Consider the following 18,869-nt stretch of genomic DNA (forward strand, 5'->3'; position numbering starts at 1 on the left):
CCCCCAAGATTCTTCCTGTCTTTATTAGCCTTTATTAGGATTTATTACCCTTTAATATTATTTATTATCTTTTTATTACCTTTTATTGTTGCATTAATATTGGTAATCAATTGGTAGATCATACACCCCATAACTCTAGTATAAATAGAGGCTTATATTCTATTGCAAGACATCAAGAAATATTTATAGCAAAAGACTAACATTCTTTCTATCAAGCTTTATACAAGTGTTATCGAAATTTCCAATTATCCTTGATCCCAGTGTGAATATTTTGAAGTCAGGGCTTCTCTTTTCTTAAATTATTCTTATTTTACTTGCTTTGCTCTTCAATACTTTATTTATCAGATCTATTTAATTCACGTGTCTATAAACCACGATACAAATTCAACTGTATCATTTATTCGGTAAACAGTTTGGCACCCACCGTGGGGCATAGACAATTTTGGTCTTATTTTGATATGTTCATCTTATACTAACGTGCTTTAAAAAAAATTCTGTTTTAAGCATACTACAATTATGGCACACAATGATATCAATAACTCGCTAAATATTGGAACAAACTACAATGATGAGCCCGTGGATAATCTCCATGATGGAAATCAACAGGATGGTTCAACTAGTGAAACCTCTCTCGATGGGAATGAGTCAACTCCTAACTGGGTAGAAAAAAAAATTCAATATGAGAGGAGTCTTACCCCTGATGATATGGATGGTGAGTCGGTGGCTATTACCGTAAAAATGTTGAGAGCACAATAACGAAAAATTATGGACCATCTCTCAAGATCAGACTGGATAATGGTTGAACTTCAACAAGCAATACCGGGGGCTTTAAATAATTCAAATGGTGGAGTTCGAGTCCCTCCCGATGCCCCTATAAATCAAATGATACCAAGAACCGGTAACATCATTACCGGGGGAAGTTTAGAAGAAACAACAATCAAGTAGGTGGTTTCGGTAGTGGATCTGAAAATGAAAACAACACAAATGACCCTTTAAAAACCGAGCTTATGAGATTCATGAGGGAAATAAATGAATGAATAGACCAGAACGCTAAAGAATTCCATGCTCGAATAGATCAGATTCCTGAAGCACCTCCGGTCTTAAAGGGCTCAGATTCAAAGAAGTATATAGAGTTGCTATTCAAAAATAGTGTGGCTCCGGAGTTGATCCTAAAGAGATTCAAAATGCCGCAAATTCCAAAATACGATGGAACATCGGATCCATAGGAACACATCACAACTTACACCACAACTGTAAAGGGAAATAATTTGACTATGCATGAGATCAGATCAGTTTTACTAAAGAAGTTTGACGAAACCCTAACAAAAGGGGCTTTAATATGGTATTCACATTTACCTGAATACTCAATTGATTCTTTTGAAATGCTTGTAGATTCTTTCATTAAAACTCACGCCGGAGAGAGAAAAGTTCAAGCTAGAAAAGCAGATATTTTCATAATCACTCAAGGAGACTTAGAATTGTTGCGAGAGTTCGTGGTAAGGTTCCAAAGGGAACGCATGTTGTTGCCGTCAATGCCGAATGAATGGGCAGTAGAAGCATTTACCAATGATCTCAATCCCTTAAGCTCTGATGCCTTGAGGAAGTTAAAGGAAAGTTTATTAGAATTTCAAGCAACAACTTGGGCAGATTTTCATAACAGGTACGAGTCAAAGATTCGCGTAGATGATGATCAGATAATTACATCGGCATTTTCTACAACCCATAATTAAGGTCAACAGAACTTTGATCGGAGACATTCTAGACATCGATTTGAACCATACCGATTAGGATCACTGATCGACAAGAGGCAGGGTCGTACCCGAAGCAAGTCACTAGAAAATAACTTCGATGAAAGACAATAATGTCTACAAATGTTGGAGACTGTTGCATTAGAGTAGCAGAAACCGCGACAATAAGTATCGAAATTATTTGAAGATGGCTCAGGAAAAATCCATACAGGATACCAGAGATAGCCCGAACTGGCTCCGGAATAAAGAAAAGGATCGGGGACTACCAGTTAAAGGACTGGGGACTGCCAGATCAACTTCGGGGAAAAAGAAAAAGAAGAAATCATAATCGAGAACCAGCTAGACCCAATAGATGTCAGCATAGTCGCAATTTTCTTGCAAGGTATTTTTGTTCATTTCTTGTAAATTGTCGTATATGCAAAGTTATAAACACTTATGTACGTTCAAGAAATAAAATGAAGCAAAACTTGCACTTTCTAAAAACTTTCTCGTATATGTTTGAATGAACAAAATCATTATTAATATTTGCTCATACTTAGAAGCAGAAGAAGATTACAAATCCGAACATTTGTGCCCAGATGAACAAGAGATGTCCTCTTCATAAGCACCGTAAACATAAGGGCTCTCTCTTATGAAGCCATCCAATCAAATGGCTAAAGGTCGGATGTCTTATTTCCCGATCGTAAAGTTAATCGGAAGCATTAAAATCTCGGACTTTATCAAAATCAGAAGTACAAAAGTTCATGGTCATTAACATCTCCAGTCTTTCGGGGCTATGGTATATTGTGTTATTCACTTCTCCATGGTTATCGTCATTCACTTCGTGTACTTGATGTTGAATTGCGTGTGGTTGTTAATTTTGAGCATTATGGCTTGAGGTATTTCATAGGACCAGTGTTTGGATGGGGTCACACGTTGCATCGGAGTTATGTTAAGGTATGATCTTTTGAGTTAGATTCGTGTGTTTTGGTTCTACTATGTGTGATGGGTTTGTATCATTGCGTTTGTGGTGGCACTTGTTAAGCTTGCAAAACAGTTCTCTCATTTGAGCCATTTTCTATGTTTGAGTACATTTGAATTGTTGCTTATCGGTGCACAGATTGCACGTTTGTGGATTTAGTTGTTATTAGTGTGACATGTCAATAGAATAGTTGTGTTTGATGAGATAAGGTCATTAGACCTAGAATAGATAATTTTGGCTTTGGTTATTATCGGACGAGAGAGAGCTCCATAACTTATTGATCTGATGAGTGGTTATAAGTTTCTACGTGGTTCTTTCATCATCGGCAGTGTAAGAAGGTTTTGAACGAGTTTTTATTTGATATGACGTTTATTACCGGCATCGGGTTTGTTTTGAGAAGCTACTGTGAACAGGAATTATTGCTACGAGTATGCGAGTTGTGTGGTATATTATGTGATTACATCTTGGGTTATGGTTATGGATTGATATATCTTGTTTAGACTTATACAGTATGTAGATGCAAGATTCAGGTCTTGTAAGGAATTTCGGATGTTGGAAATTGGGTTATAAGGCTTACGGATGAAGGTTGAAGTAATGATCTTCAGTTATGTTATGTTGTTAGGCTTACATGGATTGGGGTGACATGGGATCACCCCTGGGTATGTTTATAGTAAGGTTACATGACGATTTTATGGCTTTGGAATGACTTTGGGCACGTTCGAGGACGAACGTATGATTAAGTGAGGAAGAATGTAACGACCCCGCCAGTCGTTTTGAGCGTTTGCACTTCTCTCAGTAGTTTGAAGATATGAGTAGCTCCGTATGATGTATTATGACTTATGTGAATCGTCAGTTTTGGTTTCAGGTGTTTCAGAATTGTTTTGGAAGAATGATTTTTAACTAGGAAACTTTAAGTTGGAAGAGTTGACAAAGTTTGACTTTTGTGTATTTGACCTCAGATCAGATTTTTGATGGTTCCGTTAGGTCCGTATGGTAATTTTGGACTTGGGCGTATGCCCGGATTCGCATTTGAATATTTCTAGAAGGTTTCGGCACTATTAGGTGAAAGTTGGAAACTTTGAAAGTTTGGAATGTTCATAAGTTTGACCGGGAGTTGCCTATGATGATATTGGGGTTCAAATTGTGGTTCTAGGAATTGCAATAGCTTTGTTATGTCATTTGGGACTTGTATGCAAAATTTGAGTTCATTCCGAGTTGATTTAATATGGTTCAGCACGAGTTTTGGAAGTTGAAAGTTCAAAAGTTCATTAAGCTCGATTCGAGGTGTGATTCGTGGTTTTGATGTTGTTATGCGTGATTTGAGGCCTCGAGTAGGTCCATGTTATGTTTTGGGACTTATTGGTATATTCGAACGGGGTCCTAAGGGGTACAGATGTGTTTCGCACGAGTTTCGGATCGTTTTGGCTATGCTGGTTTGGCAGGGGTTCTGGTGTGACCGCACCTACGGATCTATGGGCGCAGGTGCGGAGCCGCAAAAGCGACAATAGAGTTGTAGAAGCGGAAAATGGATATAGGAGAAGGAGTCCGTATATGAAGAGGGCTCAACGCATCTGTGATGGCGCAGATGCGGCGACTTGGAGCGAAGAAGCGAAGGGCGCACATAAGCGTGGGTTGATATCGCACCTGCGATTGCGCAAAAGCGGGACCTTGTCTGTAGGTGCAAACGGATGGGTCTTCAGTGGTTTCCGCAGAAGCAAGCAAGTTGTCGCAGAAACGACATCGTAGAAGCAGCCTTTTGTTCGCAAATGCGAAAATAACTGGGCAGAAGTTATAAATCGAGGATTTTGTTCATTTTAACATATTTTGAGTTGGGGAGCTTGGATTTGGGAGATTTTGGAGGCGATTTTCACCACATGGATTGGGCTAAGCATTCTATACTCGGTTTTGATTATATTTCGTGAATCTATCTTTGTTTTTTGGCATTTGATTATTGATTTCAAAGGAGAAATTGAGGGTTTTTGTCTAAAATTTTTTAAAGTGGATTTTTGAGTTTTGAACATCGATGCAGAGTCGAATTTGAGTAAAATTAGTATGGTTGGACTCGTAATTGAGTGGGTTGTCAGATTTTGTGAGTTTTATCGGGTTTCGAGGTGTGGGTCCTGGTTTAACGTTTTGGTTGACTTTGGGCTTTTGATTAAAGATTCGACCTTTATCGTTTGGGTTTGTTTCCTTTGGCATTATTTGATGTTCTTGAGTTGCTTTTGGCTAGTTTCGAGCCGTTTAGAGGTGGATTCGCTCGGGATGGCCTTTCTAGAGTATTCTTTGGCTTTCTCGGTATTTGATTTTACTTGTTCGAGGTAAGTAACATATCTAAACTTGGATTTGAAGGTATTTAACCCTGGGAACTTTGTTATATGAGATGTATTGGGGTGACGCACATGCTTGCTGACGAGCATGTGGGCGTACACTGAGGAAATCATGATTTTAGTCGACTATTAGACTATGACCGGACTTGTTTTGTTGTTATATCTTGTTACATCCATGTTCTCCCTACTTGTTTGATTATATCAGCTGTGAATCATATTGGAAATCATGTTTAGGCTATATGTTTATTCTGTTTGGACCCACTGAGGTCATCTTTGATGTTGAGTTATTTGCTTAAATTGCAATTACATACTCAGTCATATTCATTTATTTGCATATCATACTTCAGTCTCTGTTATCATTTGTTGTCACATCATGTTATCATTGTTTGAGCTGATTTGCATGAGATTTGTGAGCCCGAGAGACTGGAGAGATTGATGACTGAGTTGGGGCATGTGGGCTGGATTGTGAGTGATATTTATGGGATCGTGTTGTACGTCGTAACAGGTTTTATTGATTCATGATGGGATCGAGTTTTACGTCGCAACGGGTTTTAGTAATTTATGATGGGATCGGGCTTCACATCACAGCAGGTTTTATTGATCATGATGGGATCAGGATGCACACCGTAGTAGTTTTTTATTAATTCAAGATGGGATTGGGCTGCACGCCGCAGCAGGCCATGTTGGCTTATATTAGCACTTATGCAGGATCAGCCCCTCCGAAGTCTGACATACCAGCAGTGAGCGCAGGTACTGAGTGCAAAGTGTCGAGTGATTGAGTGTACCGAGTGATTGAGTGAGAGACACTGAGATTGAGTACTCTGAGAGTGTGAGTACATGAGTTCATCACTGTGATGCATTACATTTGACATGGATACTTGGCATGTAGGCATAGAGATGCATTTCCTCATGCTAAATGGTATTGTGACGTTCATGGCTTCACATGCTGTCACGACCCAAACCGCAGGGCCGCGACGGGCACCCGGTGCCTTACACAGCCGAGTACCAATGTAACATATCTTTTTTATCATACTGTCATGGGTAAGTGGCCCAAGAGTGCCATCATAAGACAACATGAATAAAACATAAGGGAATACAAGACATAGGACGACCCAACATGATATAGAAACTTATAGATGTGACATACGAGCCTATAAGGCCGACATGATCATTTGTATACTCAAGACATATGCCGATAAGGCCATACAAGTATCCATATACATGTCATCTATCTAGAAACCTCTAAGAGTACATAAATGTCATAAAGGTCGGGACATGGCCCCGCCATACCAATCAATACATATTCAAATCATACTGACCAAATAGGCAACTCCGGAGCAAGTGGAGTGCACAAACACCTTCTGCTGAGCTGATAGCCTACTAGGAGAACTCTCAACCTGTCTATCGGGACCTCCGAGTATGAAACGCAACGTCCCCAGGCAAAAGGGACGTCAGTACAAATAAAGTACCAAGTATGCAAGGCATGAAAGAAACATGGAGTAAGGAACTCAACCTGTAAGTCTGAATAGCTCTGTGAATCATGAAAATATTTATAATGTCATGCGTATGCGTATAAATGTCATATAATGCATAGGTATATGCGTATATAACATCATTAAGCCTCTGAGGGCATCCCATCATATCATCTCAGCCTCTGTGGGCAAAATCATAAATGTATACCAGCTGATCAGGTGATGGTGCGTATATAATGCCGTAACCTTTTCCCGTATCCCATATACATATAATATACGTGTATATAACGCCATTTGGTCATAGGTCAATGTACATGTATAAATGATTGAAATGCATAAGAAATACGTTAATAAGATTAAAATACCTTTCGGATAAACTTTATCAACTACGAATTTTTCTGAGACCCATGAACAGAAGATATAATAATAATTCACATGGGGAATCAAGAACGTAGGCATCTCTAATACTTCTATGAATATAGTCATTTATGAAAGTTGTGCATTTACTAGTTTCGTTTGTATCGTACGGATCATGCCAAAATGAAAGAAGGGACTCAAAAACAAGCTTATGATAACTAGCGCGCCAAACCTATAACAAATAAATATGTGTACAACTTAGATGGCGGTGGTATATCACGTATCTCAAATGATAACTCTATTCTAAAATAAAACGGGCAGCATTTACCCTGATTTCACTGCTCCCTCAAGCCTACTATAGGCGATATACAAATATAATACAATCAACAGCTCAAAAACAACCCAGCTACAATTCGGGACCTTCAAAATAACAAAACCCCCAAATATACCATAACATACCCAATAAATAAGTTAACAATTAACCTAAAATTGCAACAACGAGCGACCAGCCTACTACCCTACCACATGTGGCATTTTTTCACACCCTTCATCCTTCCAAACTCCATAAATCAGCATCACAATAAGCCAACACGAGTGGACTACAAAACAGTCCACTAAAAGTGAAATAAATCGAACTCACGGCTTCCGATCACCGTCCCGTGAGTTCTAAATATTAGGAAAAGAATTTATCAACCATATTTGATAGTTAAACACTTAAATATAGAATTAGGCATTTTATTAATTATTAAATACATTCCAACACTCAAACTACAAAGAAAAAGAGAGGCGATATAGTGATACTTACGTTGTAGGGATCGTTCTGATGCTATCGCTTCTCGATTTCATACCCGGGATGTTAGTATTCTTCGAAACACAATTAGAGAGCTGAAGGACAGGTTCTATGGTGTTCTATGGTCGGGTTCTATGTGAAAATGAATAGAGAGACGAGTTAAGACATATATATCAACCTTTGAAAAGTCAAAGAGGTGCTAGCTTGGCACCCTCTCATTCGCCCATCTTCCTACGCTTATATCATTTTATCCGGATGTCGTATGAATGAACGATTAAGAGTGTTGGAAAATAAATTCTAAGACCTTTAATTTTGTATATGATATGTACTAAAAAGACCTCATATAGCACACAAAATGTATTTCTCAAAAAGCTCTGTTACAAGGCAAATCCTTAGTCGGTTTTTCCGCAACTTAAATACGGTTTTTCCCAAACTTCATATTTTCTATTTAAACATCATATATAGCCATATTATGCCTTTAAAATCATTTTAATAATGATTAACAAGTCTCATATTTATTACATCACCTTGGGACGCACAGGGTGTAACAATCTCCCCCCCCCCTAGAAACATTCGTCCTCGAATGTTAAACTCCCAGAAATCTATAGAAATTTTGGCAGAGTCTCCTCTATAACGGTACTACTACCAACCTAAAGGTTGTGATGTCTCAGTCTGATCCTCCTCTGGAAGTGGAAACAAGTGAGGATACCTAGTCTTCATTTCTTCTTCATCTTCACAAGTCATCTCCTCCACATTATTGCTAATCTAAAGTACTTTAACCGAAGCTACATCCTTAATTCTTAATCTCCGAACTTGTCTATCTAGTATAGGAATGGGAGCTTCCCCATATGATAGTTGCTCTGTAACCTGAACATCGTCAACTGGAATGACTTTAGAGGGATCTCCACTACACCTACAGAGCATAGACACATAAAATACTAGATGTACAGACTCCAATTTGGAAGGCAAGTCTAACTCATATGCTACTTGGCCTACTCTGCGTATAGTATTATAAGGTCCAATGTACCGAGGGCTAAGCTTTCCTTTCTTACCGAATCTCATAACGCCTTTCATCAGTGATACCTTTAGGAATACCCAGTCATCTACCTAAAACTCCAAGTCTCGTCGTCGATTATCTGTATATGACTTCTGACGACTCTGTGCTGCTAACAGCCTTTCTCTTATAAGCTTAATCTTCTAAACTGCCTGTTGTACCAACTCTGGTCCTACTTACTTAGTTTTCCCAATATCGAACCATCCAATAGGAGACCTACACTTTTGTCCGTAAAGAGCTTCGTATGGTGCCATCTGAATGCTGGAATGATAACTACTATTATATGCAAACTCAATAAGTGGAAGATGATCATCCCTGCTACCCCTAAAGTCCATCACACAAGCCCGTAACATATCCTCCAGTGTCTGAATAGTATGTTCAGCCTGACCGTCTGTCTGGGGATGAAATATTGTACTGAGACTTACCTGAGTCCCTAATCCTTTTTGGAAGGACCTCCGGAAATTACCTGTAAACTGATCACCTCTCTCTGAGATAATAGATATAAGGACACCATGAAGTCGTACTATCTCCTAAGCCTTGCATAATCCTCTACTGAGTAAGTGGTCCTGTCAGACAGAAAATGGGCTGCTATTGTAAGTCTATCGACAATAACCCATATAGCATCAAACTTACGTTGGGTACGAGGTAAGCTTATGATGAAATCCATATTAATCACTTCCCATTTCCAAGTCGGAATATCTATAGCCTGTAGCAATCCACAGGGTTTCTGATGCTCAATTTTAACCTGCTGATAATTAGGGCACTAAGCAACAAACTCTGCTATATCTTCCTTCATTTCGTCCCACCAGTATATTCCCCTGATATCATGATACATCTTCGTCGCTCTTGGATAAATATAATAACAAGAATAGTGAGCTTCTCCCATAACCTGTTGGCGCAACCCTGCCATATTAGAACACATAATCGACCTCGATATCTGAGGACTCTATCTCCTGTAATCTCAAATGGTGTATTCTCCTTTTGAGGGGATGTATCTCTGTAATGAGCTAGCACAAGATCCTCATACTGGCGTTCCTTCACTTCAGTTACTAAAGAGGATGTTGCCATGTCCTGAATAGTAACTCCGGTATCACCTGAGTCCAGTAATCGAACTCCAAGACTAGATAGCTGATGAATCTCATGGGCTATCCCACACTTCTCTAGCTGTAAATATAACAGGCTATCCATAGATCTAGGGCTGAGGGCGTCGGCTACTACATGCACCTTCCCCGGATGGTATAAAATATCAACGCCATAGTCTTTCAGTAGCTCCAACCATATCCTTTGGCGTAAATTCAATTCCTTTTGATTGAAGATATATTGAAGGCTCTTATGATCCATATAGATATCAACATGAAATGTCATACAAATAGTGCCTCCACATCTTTAGTGCATGAATCACTGCGACTAACTCTAAATCGTGGGTTGGATAATTCTTCTCGTGCTTTCTTAGTTGTCTTTAAACATAAGCAATTGCTTTTCATGGTCGTTCTGTCACTTGTTGCATGAATACATGGCTTATCTCATTGCCCACAAATACTGGAATTTCCTGTAACTCATATGATCTCAAATATCATCTTTTGATTTTTTTTTTTCTGTTCATTAGCCATGATAGGTGCCACTTTCTTATGGAGTGCATACAATGTTGTTGTGAGACTGTTGTTACAAGACCATTTCTTCCTTATGTCACTATGCTTAAGTTGAAGATTTCTTCCTTATTCCCTTAGCTAGTCTTTCTTTGTAGTACTTAAGAGAGACCCTTTGACTCCTGTAAAGTTGCGAGCTTATTACATTGTATACTCGAAAGAATTTTTTATGTTATTACTCACCTATAATTATCCTTATTTACTTACCTCCACGCCCTTGTGCTCGTAAGGTTGATTCTGAACTGAAATTTTTGACTGTCTTCTCAGTGGCACTATTTTTTTTCGTAACACTTATACGGTACCTTTAACAACCCCAACTCATATATGAATATTTCTCAAGGATTACGATGTCATCATATTTGCGAGACTGAATTCCCTATGTTGGGTTTTACTATGTTTATATTGCACAACCTGCTGATTTGTTTGTATCCTCTTGTTTAGCCATGGCTAGGCTCTTCCTGAATCAACTACTAACTACACGTTAGTCCATTCTCATATCTATATTCTGCGTAATCTCTCTTGGGTTATATCCTTTGTCTTAACTTACCCCGCACACTGGCTCCTTATGTATCCAGTGTTCATTTGCACTTATTTATCAATAACATCTAGTGATGGAACCCTTACTGCCTCTCCCCGTCATCATGCTTACATAATATTCTGGAGTCGTATCATATCCGTAGGATATGAATAAATGCAATCTCATTCCTTTCGCCTTTCTACCATATTCTTCCTTTACTATTCCATAGTTACCTTAACCACATAACTCCGACTTAATACCATATCACACCATCTCCCCCCTTTAGGGGAGTACTAACATTTATTGCTATGAAGATTTACCTATAAATATTTCACCTCTTCATATTTGGCATCATTTCACATCTTCACGGGCTCTTACTTGCCTTGCGGTAACCCTTCTATACCAGGGATATTTAATTTCTTACATACAAAGGTGACACCTAGTATAACTGGCACACTTAGTCCCTTAAGCTTAACTCTGCTCACAACGCTTGTTTTAAGGAAGCATCTTCCTGAATGACCTTTAAAGGTTATTCTTTTGTTGTCCGTTCAATTATCACCGGAACGCTATCTTTGAAATTCTCACGATGTCAACTATTATGAAATCCTTTGGTCCCGAATTCATGTTCAGTTTATCTTATTCACTAGCCCATACTAATTTCTATTACTCCAAGGGTCTAACTTTTCCTTTTGGTAATCATGTATGAGTCACCAACTCATTTCTCGAAATGGGGACATGACTTTATGGCTTATACTCTTTTATTATTTCAAGGCCTGTAACTTCTTGTATTTTCCTTCACTTGACTATAGAATTTGTAGTCCTGTCATATTTTTATTTACCGTTATCATCCATTTATAACATTTTACTCATAATGCTTCATTTACTTTCTTCTTATCCTCTTGCTAATATTTCTGTCTTTCACCTTATTATGAAAACTTCTTCAAAACATTCTTTCACTTTTAGCCCCCTTGATTCAACTCACTGGCTCTTCGGGTCGCCTAACACTCTCTCTTTACTAGGGACGAGAGCCATACAAAGGTAAATATTTATCCCTTCTAGGATTCCAATGCCAATCTTCTGAAATTTTTGAACATTCTAGTATTCATATCTGATTGTACTATTCTAGAGTGCACCATATGTGTGTCTCACAAGGAGAACCATTACAACTATAATTAGCTCGGAAATGTGAGCTAATTATAACAATCCATCCACAATTTTGGGTTACTCTAACCCCATCTGGATGCTGATATCCCATCCTTCTCTTAATTTATATCTGTTAGCTCCCACATGGCATAACTGAAATGGGTGTTGTCAAGTGAATATATCTTTTTTATTATTGAAAGTAACTCAGAATACTTATATTTCTCTGCCTGAATTGTAAATAAGATAATCTTCACTAATTGGGTACCTCGTATCTTTCTTCACCTAGCTTCTTTTACTTGTTGAAACTTGTATCTACCTTCTAATTCTCTCGTTGATTTTTACCATAGGGGTAGATAGATATTCATGCCTTAGGGCTCCTTATCAAAATGCTCACACGTCGTAGTACACGCATATCTACTGAAGGCCTTACATTTACTCATCATAAACATGGCGCAAAATCGAGTTCCTCTAACTCAACTCTTCCACAGCTGCATTCCATCTCTTACCAACTGTCTTACCAACTAAGCTCTACCACACGATATAGAGTAAGAAGAAAGAGTGACAGTCCTAAATGCCCCGTAGCCTCATGTTTATAATTGTGGTGCACAACACACCCATAAACAAGACTCTACTAGACACGACTTGTAGACTCCCTAGGACAGAACTACTCTGATACCACTTCTATCACGACCAAAATTGCAGGGCCGTGACGGGCACTCAGTGCCTTACACAACCGAGTACCAACGTAACGTATCTTTCTTATCATACTGTCATAGGTAAGTGTCCCAGAAGAGACGTCATGAGACAACGGGAATAAAACATAAGGGAATACTAGACATAGGATGACCCAACATGATATAGAAACTTATACATGTGACATACGGGCCTATAAGGCCGACATGATCATTTGTATACTCAAAACATAGGCCTATAAGGCCATACAAGTATCCATATACATGTCATCTGTCTACGAGCCTCTAAGAGTACATAAATGTCATAAAGGTCGGGACAGGGCCCAAACATACCAATAAATATATATTCAAACCATACTGACCAAATAGGCAACTTCGGAGCAAGTGGAGTGCACAAACACCTTCTGCTGAGCTGATAGCCTACTAGGAGAACTCTCAACCTGTCTATCGGGACCTGCGGGCATGAAACACAACGTCCCCAGGCAAAAGGGATGTCAGTACAAATAAAGTACCGAGTATGCAAGGCATGAAAGAAACATGGAGTAAGGAACTCAACCTGTAAGTCTGAATAGCTCTATGAATCATGAAAATATTTATAATGTCACGCGTATGCGTATAAATGTCATATCATGTATAGGTATATGCGTACATAATATTATCAAGCCTCTGAGGGCATCCCATCATATCATCTCAGCCTCTGTGGGCAAAATCATAAATGTATACCAACTGATCAGGTGGTGGTGCGTATATAACGCCGTAAACTTTTTTCATATCCCATATACATATAATATACGCGTATATAACGCCATCTGGTCATGGACCAATGTACATGTATAAATAAATGAAATGCATAAAAATACGTTAATAAGATCAATATGCCTTTTAGATAAACTTTATCAACTACGTATTTTTCTGAGACCCATGAATAGAAGATATATGTCACGACCCAAACCTATGGGCCGCAACGAGCACCCAGTACCTTAACCGAGTACCAACATAACGTATCGTTCTTATTATACTTTCGTTGGCAAATGGGCCAAACGGGCCGTCATGGACTAACCAGAATAAACATAGAGAAATACTTAATATAGAACGACCCCAACCTGATATAAAAACTTATACATGTGATATATGGGCCTATAAGGCCAACATGATCATTTGTAAACTCAAAGCATAGGCCGGCAAGTCCATACAAGTATTCGTATACATGGCATCTGTCTACAAGCTTCTAAGAGTACATACTTATAACAAAGGTCAGGGCAGGGCCCCGCCATACCAAACAATACACGTCTAAATCATACTGACCAAACAAGCACCTCCATAACAAATGGAGCGCACCAAAATCTTTCGCTCGTCTGATGGCCTACTTGGAGGACTCTCGACCTGTCTATCAGAACATGTGGGCATGAAACACAGCGTCCCCATGCAAAAGAGACGTCAATATGAATAATGTACCAAGTATGTAAGGCACATAAATAAGTACATAACAGACATGGAAGAAATATAGAGTAAATGACTCAACCTGTAAGTCTGGATAACTCTGTAAATCATGAAATAATTATAGTGTCATGCATATGCGTATGAATGTCATATCGTGCATGGGTACATGTTTCATAACATCATCGGCCTCTGAGGGCATCCCATCATATCATCTCGGCCACTGTGGGCAAAATCATCAACGTATACCAGCTGATCAGGTGGTGGTGCGTATATAACGCCATAACCTTTCCCATATCCCATATACATATATATACATATATATACGCGTATATAACGCCATCTGGTCATGGGTCAATGTGCATGTATAAATGCATATGAAATACGTTAATAAAATCTCTCAGTACGTCATAAGACCATTATTCCTCTGATTAATATCATGAAATAAACTTTACCAATTTACGTATTTTTGAGACCCATGAACAGATGATAAAATAATATGACACGTGGGGAATCAAGAACATAAGCATCTCTAATATTTCTATGAATAGAGTCATGTATGGAAATTATGTATTTTCTCGTTTCGTTTGTGTCATATTGATCATGCCAAAAGAAATAAGGGATAGTCTTAACATACATGAGCCGATTCTCTTGACAATTCCTCTAACACACGTTAATTGCGACAAAACATGGAACAAGTTGTATGAAAAGCTCAACACGTTGCTCAAAGAAGATCTTGGCCAAAACCTTTCCATCCCCAAAATGACATTTCTTATGTGATTCTGATAAGAAACTCTTGGATAACGTTTCTTGGATAATGTTTCCATCCAAGAAAATCTTGGCCGAAAGTGATTTGGACAATGTTTCTTATGTGCTTGGTTGAAACTCTTTTGTGATTTTGGATAGTAACGTCTCTAAGAGATTAGAATTAGAAAGTGAATCTTGGACTAGGAATGGTATATTAAATTTTTTAGGTGGCCCCACTTTGAAGACTTTGCCACAAAAATTCATACAATTTGGCCACCTTGCATTATGATTTAAGAGTCACCAATTTGCATTGATGTGATGCCACGTTTTTAGATGTAATTGTTATCCAGATATTTGGATTAATTATCCACTAATCACTTGATTAACTAGTTAATTCCCCCATTATCCAATAATTCACATAATTAAGGATTATGTCAAATTACTTAAAATACTACTCACATTTAACACACTCTATACAATTTACTATCATGGTCATATGGTACCTTGTATGACACTAGTCCAGAAATACCGGGTATTTTAGCTCGGGCCGTATTTTATCCCAACATGACAAACTTCAACGAAAATTTATTTTTTTCGATTTGCTTACCCTCTCACCTTCACGAATTTTCCCATAACTTGTTTGAAATAGCATAAGGCTTATAATCTCAAAATAATCTCATTCCCGAACTTACGTCGATTAACTTACGACGAAACTTTAACGTACGAAAATATGGGGTGTAACATCATTGCCTCCTTTGGAACATTCGTCCTCGAATGTTGACTGATGTACTTATCATTATCATAGCCTATAGTCCTTGTGAATACTTTAGTGCTCTCCTTACCATCTTAGGCAGTTATTCTGTGAATAAATCCAAAGTCTAGGGTATTCCTTCCTGTAGGTCTCTTTCTTACACCACGACCTGTGGTTGGGATTCTTCCAATCTCGTAACTCTTGCTACCTTCTGTCATGCAGCTTGTACGACTTTTTCCTTGTAAGTACGCATATGCGACTCTCCTTTCTTTTTTTCCTCCAGCTTTTACCTAATCTCTAGGCTTCACTTCGTAAACATATACAGAGCTTGATAAGATGTCCCTATGGGCATCTGTGGGTATACCGAAATTCTTCGTTCGGTACTTTGTTGAACTTACGAATATTGCTATACCTTATTTTGTTTATCCATCCGTATGACTTTACTGCACCTAGGTAGGTCATACTATGCCATAACCCTTAACTTGATTTATCATTACTGAGGGCTGCTACCGAACTCCAGGCTACTTTCGTTGCTTATCCCATATGTATAAATCTAAGTCATTTAATGCTTCCTCATTATTGTTCATCTTAAGCATGGTGGCCTAATCTCATCTCATACTTTGTGACTTTTGTCCATCCATTGTTAATTCACCTCAATATTAATTTACAATATACCACTGATAAGTTGAAATGTCTTACGTCATACCTTGCCACTAGGTCTTATGTTACATCGAGGAATATTTGAAGTGATTTTCCTGATCCACTTAGGGGTGATAATGTACTTCAATGACCGTATTTTATAGCATCCAAATGTGTTTCACTTACGTGGGTATTTTAATCTCGTACAATCCATGAAATCCTCTTCAAATCTTTACTCACTCGAAGGCCTAAAATTCATCCTTTATCCATCACAATTACACCCTCATTGTACTATCAGGGCAATATTTCATCTCTTTCAAATGCTATTAGTCTTAGACTCCCTTGAGTTTATTCAGGCTACACTGAACTTGCTATAACTTAGAGAGATCATTAGATCTCTTGTTTTCACGGGCTTAATCCCAAGAACTTACCTGTTTCTCGTCACCTCCTCATTCGCCCTTTATTGACCTTATTCCTGTCTTTCTACAACCTTGTTTCTTTACCATACTTTAGCTTGCGTCCTACGTATATCTATTTATACTACTTGCAACCTTCCTTCAACTTGCTTGCGTCATAGATTTCCTTATGTCATTCTGGAACATCAAGCGCGACATCACATCGTCTCTTCTTTACTCTCTTAATTAGCCTCCTCGATACCTGGAAACCATAGGCTGGAAGACATGCCACTGACGACGCCGTTATCATTCTTGGATACTGAATCCCCGCGCTTTTAGCCTTCTATCCCAAGTATGGACTATTCACAACCTCCTACATTTGAGTATCGCGTACGTTGTTCACCTTCACCTTACTTACCTTAAAATCTTGCATCACGTCTTGTATCTCTTTCATGACCTTCCTTCCATATAGGTATAATTCACATCCATAACTTAAGGCTTTATTATAATACTTGCACTTCAAGTGTATACATAATCTTACTTTTTGCATGAATACTTGGTTTATCTTAGTGCCCACACATATTGGAATTCCATACAACCCATATGATCTTGAATACTTTCTCGCCTATAATTATCCATAGTTAGTTATCTCCATGCCCTTGTGCTTGTAGGGTTGCTTTTGAACTTAAATTTTGACTGTTTCTAGTGGCATCCTCTTTTATTTCCGTAACACTTATACGTCACCTTTAACTACCCCAACTTCTATCTGAATATTTCTCAAAGGTTCCAAGGTCATATCTGCGAGACTGAATTCCCCATGTTGGGTTCACTATATTTATCTTGCATGATCTGTTGATTTTTCTGTATCCCCTTGTCTAGCCATAACTAGGCTCTTCCTGAATTAACTACTAACTACTCGTTAGTCCATTCTCATATCCATATTCCGCATAATCTTTCTTGGGTTATTCCTTTTGTCTTAACTTACTATTTATCAAAAACATCCCGGTCAGGGACCCTTACTTCCTTTCCTTGATGTCGTATTTGCATAATGTTCTGGATTCGTAGCATATCTGTTGGCTTTGAATAAATGCAATCCCGTCCCTTTTTTTCCGCTTCTTCCTTTATCATTACATAGTTACTAGAACTACTTGTCTCTAACTTAATGCCACATCACTCCATATTCCCCCCTTTAGGGAAGTGCTAAGATTTAGTGCTATGACGAGCTACCTATAGATGTTTTACCTCTTTATCTTTGGCGTCTTCTCACATTATCGATGACCCTTACTCGCCTTACGGTAATTATCATTGCTTACTTTAGGGAAGCATTTTCATGAATCACCATTCTCTGAATTTCTCATGAATCCTCTTCTGTTGTCCATTCTATTATTGCCGGAATGCAATCTCTGAAATTCTCATAATGCCGACTATTATCAAATCACTCAATCCCTAATTCATGTCTAGTTTACCTTGTTTACCAGCCCATACTGATTTTTATTACTTTGGGGGTCTAACTTTTCCTTTTATTCACGAACTTGTTTCTCGAAATGAGGGTATGACTTTCTGGCCTATACTCTTTTATCTCAAGGCCTGTCACTTCTCATCTTTTTCTTCACTTGACTATAGACTCTATAATACTGTCATTTTTTTTACCGTTATCATCCAGGTATCACATCTTACTCATAATGTACTCTCTTCTTATTTCCTGCTAATATTTCTGTCTATCACTTTATTCTGAAAACTCCGACAAGATATTCTTTTGCTTTTAGCTCCCCTTTCCTCCATCCACTGCTCTTCAGGTTGCTTAACATTATTTCTCTACTAGGGACGGGAGCCATATTAAGATAATATTTATCCTTTCCATGCTTTCAGTGCCTATCTTTGTAATACTCATATCTAGTTGTACTATTTTAGAGTGCACCATCTGGGTGTCTCACAAGGAGATCTATCGGCACATTATCCTTCGGAAATGTCAACTAACGCAAATAATCCATCCACCATTTTGGGTCACTCTAAACCCAGCCGGATCCTGATACCCGTCCTTCTCTTATACCATATATATTAGCTCCTATAAGGCATAACTGAGATCGGTGTGGCCAATTGTACATACCTCTGTTACTGTTGAAGGTAACTCAAAAGTCTTATATTTCTCTATCTAAGTTGTAAATACAGTTATTCTTCATTAACTGGGTACCT

Source organism: Nicotiana tabacum, chromosome 17 (genome assembly GCF_000715075.1).
Source record: "Nicotiana tabacum cultivar K326 chromosome 17, ASM71507v2, whole genome shotgun sequence".
Lineage (NCBI taxonomy): Eukaryota > Viridiplantae > Streptophyta > Magnoliopsida > Solanales > Solanaceae > Nicotiana > Nicotiana tabacum.